This window comes from Otolemur garnettii, unplaced genomic scaffold (assembly GCF_000181295.1).
Source record: "Otolemur garnettii isolate 467f Iridium unplaced genomic scaffold, OtoGar3 scaffold00103, whole genome shotgun sequence".
NCBI classification, from domain to species: Eukaryota; Metazoa; Chordata; class Mammalia; order Primates; family Galagidae; genus Otolemur; species Otolemur garnettii.
This window is the reverse complement of record NW_003852498.1, coordinates 5,332,907-5,345,018: the sequence shown is the minus strand read 5'-3', so window position 1 is coordinate 5,345,018 and position 12,112 is coordinate 5,332,907.

The following is a 12,112-nucleotide window of genomic DNA, read 5'->3' as shown; positions in this document are numbered from 1 at the left end:
AAAAAAAAGAAAACTATTCTCAGACATCAGAGGACATCCCAAAGCTGAGACTCCTAAAAGAAGAGAAACAAGTAAGGTGACCCTGATATCAGCTAGACCCAATTAACATTAGTAGAGCATTGCATGGAACAACATGATACGTATTATTATGAGACCACAGTAATAAGACAATGAGGTATTAATAGAAGTCAGTGGAACACAATAAGAGTCCAGAAATGAAGCAAGGTGATTCAATAGCATAAAGACTAGATTTTGCAAAAAATAGTCCAGGAACAAACTGGACATCAATGTGTAAAAACTAAACTTCAGGTTTTATGTCATACCATATGCAAAAAGTAACTTAAAGCATATTGTTGACTTAAACATGAAATCTCAAAATACAAAGCCTTTAGAAGAATATAGAGAAGAAAATTGTCAGGGTTGGCAAAGTTCTCATAAATAGGTGAACATAAGATATCAATAAAAAACCTATTAAGAGTATATTAAAGTGATCAAAATTTTAAAATTTTGTCCTTTCAAAGAAACCATAAACAACATGAAGTAGGAGAAAATATTTTCGATGCCTATATCTAACAAAAGATTTCTATACAGAATATATGAAGAACTTGTAACACTCAATAAGAATTCAAGCAAAAAAATTAAAATGGGCTTTTTTCATGTGTATATCTTTGAATGGACATTTCACAAATGAAGACATACAAGTGACAGACCTATGAAAAGATTCCATCATTATTACTTATCAGGGAAATGCCAATGAAAACCTCAAGGAAACTAAAATTTCACAGATTAATAATAGCAAGCATTGATGAGGACCTGAAGCAAACAGAATGTTCATAAATTGTTGGAGGGTTTGCATAATGGCACAAAATTTAAAAAAAAATTGTTTTACACAGTCCTATGAAATACGTACATAACCATATAGCTCACCAATTCCATTCTTAAATATTTACCTAAGAAAAATGAGTAAGCCACACAAAGTTCTAATACATGGATGTACATAATAGCTTTACTCCAAATCTGGCAATAATATAAGTGTCTACTACCAGGCAAATGGATTCACAAAGTGTGATATAATTCATTCACGGGAATACTACTAAGCAATAAAAAGGTCTATTGATATGTATGAAATACAGATAACTCTCAAAATCATTGTCTTAAGTGAAAATAGTCAAAACCAAAAAAAAAAAAAAAATACACACTTTCCCACTTCATTGATATAAAATTCTAGAAAAGGCAAATCAAATCTATAGTGACAGGAAGCCAGCATATTAGTTTTTGTGTTATTTGGGGCTGTAACATTAATTATCTGGGTGCCAAGGTAACTTTTGAGGGTGATGGAAATTTTCTATATCATGATTGTGTAGTAGTAGGTACACAGGTATAAATGTTAACAGTAATCAAATTGTACACTTAAAATAGATGCATTTCAATGTATGCAATTATACCCCAATAAAAGTTACTTAAACTACATGTTAAGGATGTATTAGGTATACTAAATGAATGGTATGAAAATGTCTAAGGAATCGGCACAGTTAAAGGAAATAACCAGGTGCTTCTGTAGTTACTGCCTGTATTTTTTGATATTCAATAAAATAGAAATCAATACAATAAATTTTACATTGCAGTGGCTTACTTGAAAGTTTTTCAATAATACACAAATGACTTTGTAAAGTGTCTTAGGGCCATTTTTATTTAAAAAAATTATCCAATATTGTGTTATGGAAATATAAAGCATAGATAATTGGGTTAAATCCATTCTGAGTGTAAAAGTTAAAATAAAGCTATAATGTAGCCATGTGGTAAAATATGGCTATCTTATTTATCTAAGTACAGAAATGTAACAACATATGTGTATGGTGTGTGCTCCTACAGATTGCATTCCAAATAACTTGAAATTTACTGACCTGGCAATAAAGAGGAAGTGGCAGTAGTGACTTCTTACCTATCAATAATACAAATAACATTGAATTTAAATGCAGTAAATTCTCCAACCAAAAGACACAGAGTAGTTGAATGGATTTTTTTTTAAAAACCCAAATATATGCTGTCTACAAGAAACTCACTTCACCTATATAGACAGACAGCCTGAAAATAAAGGGATGGAAAAAGATATTTCATGTAGATGGGAATCAGAAAATAACAGGAGTACCTATGCTTTTATCAGAAAAAAATAGATTTTAAGACTGTATAAAGAGATGCAAAAAGTCAATATACTATAATGATAAATAGATCAATTAAGGAAGAATATAGCAATTGTAAATATACATCCAGCTGACACTGGAGCACCAAGATATACTATGTAGAAAGCATATATTATAAGAGCTATGTAGAGATTAAATCCTAATTCCATAGTAATTAGAAGCCTGAACACCTACTTTCAGCATAGGATAGGTCATCCACACAGGAAAGCAATAACAACAAAAAAATTTACTTAACCTGTGTTATAGATCAAACAGATATTTACAGAATGCTTCATCCAACAACTGCAGAATCAGCATTAAAAAATCATTATATATCAATAGTGAACAATCTGAAAAGAAAATCTAGAAAGTAATGCATTTATAATAGCTAAAATAAACTAGAAATAAACTTAACCAAAGAAGTAAAGATGTCTGCAATGAAAACTATAAAACAGTGAAAAAAGAAGTTAAAGAAGACACAAAACAATTGAAGGATATTCTGTGCTTCTTTAGTGGAAAAATCAATATTGTTAAAAGGACCATAGTATCCCAAACAGTCTATACATTCAATGCAATCTCTGTCCAAATACCAATAGAATTCTTCACAGAAATAGAAAAAAAATCCTAAAATTTATATAAAACCGGAAGTGACCCAGAATAGCCAAGGCCATCCTAAGCAAAAAGAAGAAAAATGGAGAAATCACATGACCTGACTGTAAATTATACTATAGAGCAGCAGTTCTCAACCCATGGGTCACAACCCCTTTTTAACAATGAAAATACATTGTGGCATTAGGAAGGTTGAGAACCACTGCTATAGAGCTTTATGTAAAGGACAGGCAACCAAAGCAAAAATGGACAAATGAGATCATATCAAGCTAAAAAACTTCTGCACAGCAAGGAAGTAGTTAACAAAGTGAATAGACAACCTACAGAACGAAAGAAAATATATGGAAACTACCTAATAAGGGATTGATAACTGGAATATATAGAGAGCTCAAACAACTCAATAGGAAAAAGTCAAAGAATTTGGTTAAATGATGGACAAAAATTCTGAATAGACATTTCTCAAAGAAGAGATACATTTTATCTTTGTCCACGTTAATTACAAAGTGTCTAAGAGATGCTTTGGAATATCCTCAAAGTGGATCTTCCATTTGATTATACAATCCCTTTGCTAAGTATCTACCCAAAAGAAAAAAATCATTTTATCATAAGGAAATTTGCATTCTAATGTTTATATCAACTCAATTCACAGTCACAAAGAATGGAAACAAGTGCCTTGTAAATAAAAAATAATTCAATTGATGCACTTTTTTTAGTATAGCAGTGATTTTGACAGCCATCCTAAAAAATATCAGAAATTGTAGTTTTGGCTGTAATTAAGAAAGTACAGGACAGGATTGAAAAGCTAGATGGAAGAATCTATATAAAAATATAAGCCAAATTGCATCAATTAAAATATTATTTTATTTACTAGGCAATTAAACTAATTGTTCTTTCCTCTGGAATGATTAGGAAACATTATAATTGAAGGGATATATGTCTCTGACATTGTTTGGCTGGAATTATGTCATAAAGAAGGAAATCTTCAGTTTTAAAATACACAGCTTTCATGAGATTCTTTTGGAAGGTCAGAATCCTGAAGATTCTCTCCTTTGCCATATGACATAGAACAATTTTCAGAATCTTCACAGAACTATATTCTTTAGACACACCTGCGGACGTTTCAGGGATTATGTTGTTATGGCTGTTTTACAAACAAACAAGAAACCAAAGCAATTTATTCTAGTTTCATGACAATGTGATTACATAATAAAAATATACTGTAACGTCTGCACATTTCAAAGCATATATTTGGTTTGTTTCCCTCTTGCAGGGAAAATTCTCTGAAGCTATCTTTCTTTCCAGCTCAGTTCTCAACACTTTTCTTGCTTCTTGTCCTCAGCATACCTGCCATTCTATCACACAAGAGGGGATATCTTTGACCAAAATTCATTAGTCCAAAATATCATAGTCATTTGGGTCATTACAGGGTAAAAAGAAAAGATAAAATCTCTTGTTTTACAAATATTCTTTCTAAGACGAGTTTTCTATAAATACGATTTCTATCAGTAACCTTAAAACTTAATAGCTAACACCAAAAGTGTCTCCATATTAAGCATTTTTCTAATATTTTAACTTGAAATAATTTGCTTAATTTTTTACAACCCCAGGAAGCAAGTACTGTCACGCCATCTTACAAATGAGAAAACTGAGGCACAGAGAAGTTGAGCGAGCTACTCTAGGTAAGTGGTTGAGTCAGAACCTAAACACTGACAATCTAACTCCAAAGTCAGCAGGTTTCATCAATATGCTTTTAACAAGAAGGAATTCAGAGAAATGGGTACTCTAAGTAGAGCATTTTTTGTTAATTTGTTCTGGTGAAGAACAGAAATCCACCCAAGCCACTCATGTAAAAACAGTTATTCCAGGCTACAATATTTCAAAGACATAAGAACGAAATTTGAAAAACTGTTAGGAAATAGAGAGCCTTTCTTTGACTCTCAGAGAACACTATGTCAGTCCCTTACTGGCTCTTCATTACAGATTACAACTATATGTAAATTTGTAGAGGAGGCTTCCTTCAATCTGCTCCACACCCACATTGCCCAGCACACTTGTCCCACCCTCACCACGGTAGGACTGGCCATTCCTAGGACATTCCCAGCTCTCTCCTGTCTCCATGTCTTTCCTCACACATTCCTCTGCTCAATTTTAACTTCTCCTTACATCTGTCTGTTGAAGAATTCTCCATACGTAGGAAACCATCAAAAATACAACTCCTCCAGAAAGCTTATCTAACTCTGCCTAGTTAGCGGCAATCTTCCCTTCCCTACTCTTTTATTTTACAGTTATGTTTTTATAGTGGAAGTCGGTCTCCCTTAGAAAAACCACCAGAAACATAACATGAGGCAAGCTGTTTAGTAAAGAGTACTGTAAAGTTCATGTAAAGGACCAGACCTTCTTGTTAGAAAAACCAGACAACTACTGCCTACATATGGCTCTACATTGTTGCCATTTTAGCTGAAAATGTCTTCTCTTATAAACACCCACATAAGTGGGTGGAACTTTTAAAATGTTGAAAGATATTCCCAGTACCCTTTGGGTTATCCTACATTCAAGAAGTTAAAACAGGAAAAAAATAAATAGTGGTATGTGCATCTCAGACATCAACTTACTCATTTTGGTCACTGATTTTATGTTAGCTACCTCAAAGGCAGTCAGCTTAGAAAAGAGAATTCCTATGGATACTTTTAGGAATGCCAAAATGTCATGAGAGGGGTGGGATACAGAAAAAACAGGCGGGAAATAGGTGCATATTTTATACTTACATGTGAAGTGGAAATGGTAGCACCATTCAGAGCAATAGTGATTTTCCATGAATCTCCAGGAGACATTCTTTACGTTCTAAGTCTTGTGACAAGATGGAATTAAGCTAAGAATCAGAAAATAACTCGAGGGTTATTTCTTTTTTATCTATTTATTGATTCAACAGACATTTATACCCTGCACTAGGCACTATGTTAAGTGCTGGTTTGTTAGTGGACACAGGCTTTACTCTAGGAGAAGCACAGACTTTTCTCTAAGGAATGAAAAAGTTACTCTAATGAAACATGATCAGTAATTTGCTAATTGTTTTTTCTGTTGGACTTATCTGTGAAGTTTATACTATACAGAAGTTAAATTTACCATTCTTTTCCATTTATGGTTTTATATTTTCTAAAAAATATAATATATTTTCTAAAAATTTATATGTGTTTAGAAAAAATTACCAAATAGGCCAGGTGCAATGGCTCATACCTATAATCCTAGCACTATGGGAGGCTGAGGTGGGAAGATTGCTTGAGCTCAAGAATTCAAGACCAGCTTGAGCAAGAGTGAGACCCTGTCTCTACTAAAAATAGAAAAACTAGCTGGGTGTCATGGTGGATGTCTGTAGTCTCAGCTACTCAAGAGGCTGAGGCAGGAGGATGATTTGATTCCAATACTTTGAGGCTGCTATGAGCTAGCCTGATGCAAACACTATACACAGGAGGACAGAGTGCAACTCTGTATCAAAAATTTTAAAAAATTAAAATATCATTCATCTTGAGCTACTTGTTTTGAGTGACTGCCTAAACACTTCAATGACATGTTAGTAATAAACAACATAATAATAGTTTACCATTCACACTTTACATAGTACATTATCTCTCATATGCATAAGTATAAGGAAGTTATGATATCCTCATTTTATACATGGTGAAATTATAGGTCAGAAAAATTAAACTACTTTCACAAAGCCACAGAGCTCTAAGGTAGTGGCTCCAACATTCGAGTGTGTATCCCAATCAACTTGTTACAAAAATACATTACTGCATCTTGTCCCCATAGTTTCTAATTCAATAGGTCTTTGGCAGATTCTGATAATTTGCATTTCTAGCAATTTCCTAGGTGAATTATTAATAGTTTCAATAAAATGCTGAGGACGTGGAACAGGAAGAAGAATACTTCCTCAAAATCAGGAAAGGGAAAATATCATTTACTAAACACATGGTATTTGGGTTGAAATATTATTAGGAGTTCATCTGGCAGAAGCAAGAGGAAATATGACTAGGAGTTCACCTGGAAGAAGAAAGAGGAAGGCCCAAGAGAGTAGATGTGGAGGTTCAGGAACTCAATATACAGGGTTTGAAACTGACTAGGAGGCTCAGCGCCCATGCTCAGGGGTTAGGGTGCCAGCCACATACACCAAGGCTGGCAGGTTTAAACCTGCCTAGGCCTGCCAAACAACAATGACAACTACAACAATAAAATAGCCAGACATTGTGGTGGGCACCTGTAGTCCCAGCTACTTGGGAGGCTGAGGCAAGAGAATCGCTTAAGCCCAAGGGTTTGAGGTTGCTGTGAACTGTGGCACCATGTATTCTACAGAGGGTGACAAACAAGACTTTGTGGAAAGAAAAAGAGAAAGGAAAGAAAGAGAGGAAGGAAGGAAGGGAGGGAGGAAGGGAGGGAGAAAGGAAGGAAGGAAGGAAGGGAAGGAAGGGAAGGGAAGGGAAGGGAAGGGAAGGGAAGGAAAGAAACTAGGAGAAAACATGAAAGACCTTTCTCAGATGATGGCTTTATTCTCTACATTCCTTCCCTTGCAATGAGATGACAAAAGAATATAATGGATAAAAATAAAATTAGGGCCATATGGTGGTGGAGGGAAATTTTGACTTCATTGAAAGCTGATAAAAATTCTAGTTGCCAATCTGAATGACCAAGTTTAAAAGAGATATTTTGAGGACTATTATAAGTATCTTCTCATTTCTGAGTTTCTCTAAACATCATCACTTGGGACAAAGAATTTCTTTTACATTTTTTCCTATAATCTTTACCAAATATATTGCAACTCTCTTAATTTTTAAAATATTCCTCTTCATATTCACTCAATCCGCATTTAATCTGTAGAATGAATCTCAGGAGCATCCCTTGCTTACTGTTTGTATTACATACACACCATTAACCTGACCAATAACACATACATCAATGTTCACATTTCGTTGGTACTAGCACTTTTTTAAAAAAATGAATATGGTATGAGTTGTGAAAAATTGATGTTGATTAGTAGAGACGATTAAATTTGAAGAGCTGTCACAATCTAATGCTGTGGTATTGGTGGTTTGCTTGGAATGCAGTATAAGCACATTGCACTATGCAAAACTCAGCTGTTTGGCTTTCCTGTGCGAAGAAGTATAGGTCTTTAGGAAGCTTATATCTAGTAATTAGTAAATATCTATGCTCTGGTCCCACTCTCTCAAAGTCTTTACAGATGTTGTACAGTCTTCTCCAGATCATGACCATGTCCATCACAGAGAAAAGGTCATTGTCAATATTCCAGTGGAGCCATTACATTTGTCCCAACATCCTTCATATCATCACAGTCTCACTTGAGACAAAAGTTGAGAATTACTTTACTCTAGATAATGTACCAATGGTATAATTTCCCTGGTTAAAGGTGAAGAGAATCACTAGAGTTTCCAGTAATCATACTCACTGCTTATTTGAGTAAATAAACATCAGGATGATTTTAAGCAAATAACAAAATCTCTATATCCCTCAATTTCCCTATCTAAGAAAGGTAAGGATAAAAATATGAGGATAGAAATAGTACACACATTATCCACATGATGTGGTAGTTAGGAATAGTAAAACTGCTATAACTATTAAGTCAATTCAGATATGTAAAGCAGATTAAGATTGGGGAGCAGATTCCAGTCTAAGATATCCATTTTTCCTCCATTTGTTGTAATCTATTGCTATGAAAAAGTTGTAACAGATATGTCAGTCCATTTTTTTCCAAAATTAGAAAAAAAGCTGTCAAGCACCATAGAACATTTGTATTACACCAATAGGGGTGTGGTTTTACAAAGTTGAGAAACAACTTGAACTTGTAGAGGAGGTACATTTGTTTTCACATTGGTTCTCTGGCCTTCTGGGCATGTTGGATTTGAGGGTGGTTAAAAAAAAAAAAAGCCCCTGGAGTTCACAATCTACGAGGAACCATGAAGAGTTGGAAACCCAGTTATGGAAATGAAATTTATTTATTTTATGAATTCAGAGCAGTAATGTTAAAGCAATTATCTTCTAGATTTACCTAACAGTTCTTTCTACTTGATTTTTTTTCTTTATCTTACCAATATTTCTCTCCTCCAGACTTATTGAACATTAAATGAAGCATATAAAGATAGCCATGAAATAATCTTCTGTGACCCAAAACAAGATAATTTTATTAAAATGTGCATATTAGTGGTGATAGAACTATATGTATGATACTGTCATGACAGATACATGGCATTGTACATTTATCAAACCTGACAGATCTTTACAACATGAAAAATGAACCTAAATGTATGGAAATAAAAAATGATTTAGGAAGATAGGAAGAGATGGGATCCCAGGAAGAAATCCTGACTATGAGAAAAAAAATCTGACCATATTAAAAATGTATAGGGAAAAACTACTCATTAAAAGAGGTTGGTTGAGGGAAAGGCACATACTTTGGAAATGTGTATCTATATATCTTATGGCAAAGCAAACTGTATATGGATACTGTATTCTAGTTTTTGAAGTTGTTTCCCCCATAGGTATGGGTTAACAATTCTGGTACTCTTATAATGTAATCAGAAATTGAACAATTAAATAAAAAGATGGCAGATAGTGATGGGCAAGATCTCACTTTTGATGTGGGAATTTATAGATCAGTAAGGGCAAGAGGCTTGAATAATTGATGCCTGGAATCCAGATCTTGGTTTCTAATACCATTGTCCGATAAAAGGAACAAAGCCTCCTTGGATAAATGGCTGATTCTAAGATGAGGAAATATAAAAGATATATAAGAAAGGAAGGTATTAATAAGAAAAGAAAAACTCACATTAATTGGAGGTATGTCAAGGAGGCACAAGAGCCAAGTGAAAGAGATCCCAATGGCCAAAGCTGGAACAATTTGAGCAACACAAAGTAGTGTCATGTTATTACCCCAAGTACAGAATGCACGTTCATGCCTTCGTGCTTTATGATAAATTATTGAGTACACAAATGTATGCAGGATAAGAGAAATGCACCCATGAGGAAAAATCCCAAAGAATTTATGGGGCTATCCCACCCAATTGTGGGCTGTGCATAGCGACTTCCTCCCAAAGAAAACATTACAGAAAGAAGAAGTAAAAAAGCATAACTTTACAGTGGAGAAACGTGGCCCATAGAACCTTAGCCAGGTGATAAGGGTTAACATTAACAATGATAAATCAAGGAGATATCACATACGCTTAACATGATGTGATGAGACTAGTATTTTATCTCTATGATCTTCCTCCCCCAAACATTAGTCACTGTATAATCACGGGGGGGGGGCGGGGGAATCAGACAAATTCCAATAGAGAAGTGTCTTATAAAATACCTGACTCGTACTCTTCAAAACTATCAAAATCTCACTTTTAAAAGGTAACTGTCACTGTCATAGCTGAGTGATAATTAATATGCATGAGGCACACCAAATAATTATTTATTTATTCATCCACTCTTCAAAAATTTATAGAGCACCTCCTATATGTCATTGTTCTAGGTACTTGTGAAACTTTTAATAAAACAGGAGGGAAAGAAGGAGAGTTGTTAAAAGGCTATTGCGATAATCCAGAGGATAGATGATTATGGCTTTGACAAGGATAGTAGCTGTGGAGATGGTAAGTCATCAAATACTCTCACTATTGTGAATTCAGAACCAACCAGACTTTTATAGTTTAGAAGTGGGTTATAAAAAATACATATTTAGTATGACTCCAAGGTTTTGACATGAGCAACTAGAAAGATGGAGTTTCCACAAGGCAATAGAAATGAGAATGTGGATGAAGCAGGTTTGATTGGAGAGAAAATCTGACATGTCAGTTAGGTACTGAAGTGCCACTGGATATAGAGGTATAAAGTTCAAGACCTAACTATTTAACCACTAAATGTGCTGCTTGCCAATTAGATACCCAAGTGGCATTGGATATGTGTGTCTGGAGTTTAAGGGAGAACTATTTAAACACCAGATGTGCTGCTTACCAAGTCTGCCAATTAAAAGCATTTGATTCTAGTTTAAAATTTTCATGTGAGTTTTTTTCTTATTCAGGCAACTCAGTTTAATAATACCAAAAGTGGCTTTTTCATACAAAATTATACAAAGAAAACCAAAGATTCGTTTTTTGTTTCAATGGTAAGGCATATAATTTTCTAAACATTGAACTTCAGTACAAATACATAAATGAGTGAATGTCTGTGTGTGTGTTTAATAAATTACAGTGTTAATATAGTTTTGGCATCAATTTCCAAAATTCCTCACAGCAAAATGTTAAAACAATAGCCGGTGATAGCTAAGGAAAATGTCGCTGCCATTTTCTACTGACCTCTGTTGCAGCCTGTGGCATTCTGAGCTAAAATAGATACTTTCTATTTATTATGATTTTTAATAATAATTGCAAAGATATTTTGGTTTCTCCGTAAGTGCTCAAGTGTCAGTCTTAATATAGTCAAATATTTTTCTGACTCTAGTTATCTTTTTTCTTAACTACAGTTTCTTTCTATGGTATTCTGTCCCCTACTCCAAACATTCTGTACAATAGTGGCTGCAACTTCATCTTTCAGCTTTGAATATACTCTCATATTCATTCTAGGTCTCTTAGCACTGCCTCTGAATTGTGCAAAAACAATGGAACACATATCATAGGTATTCTAGGTTTTTCTTACTTTTTTTAATGAAAACAAGGTAGATTCCATGTGGCTCAAATACTACCTAGAAAAAACAATCTCCTCTTTTGTTCAAAAGTCATGATCCCTAAGTTACTTCAAATACAACATTTGAAAATAGGCTGTTATTTATAGAAATCATAACTTCACAACTTTATTATATCATGTAACTAAAACAATAATTTTATGAGTTTATTTTGAGTCAATACATGATTTTTTAACTTTGTACTTTTGGAAATTTGATTATTTAAAACAGACGTCAGTTCCACGCTGTCAGGATAGGTAAATTTAAAGTATCACATTATCATTTCATATGAATATATAAATGCTAAAAAGATTAAACTATAATGTTCACTTAACTCTTTGTACTCTTGTATGTAGGAAATTTACATAGACAGACACATTTCTACCAAAATAGTAGTTAGTAGGTAGAATAATATCATTTTGAGTAATGGATTAGCTTTAATACCTAAAGTTAATAAATTGCCTACCTGAAAATAAATGAGAATTAGGGAATCTTTACCCTATACAATACTTTCTGACAAATTTTTGATTTTTTGACTTTTCTTTTTCCAGTCCCCATCTCATCTTCATAAATGTCATTACCTTAGATGTATAATAGTTCTCTTCATATTAATAAT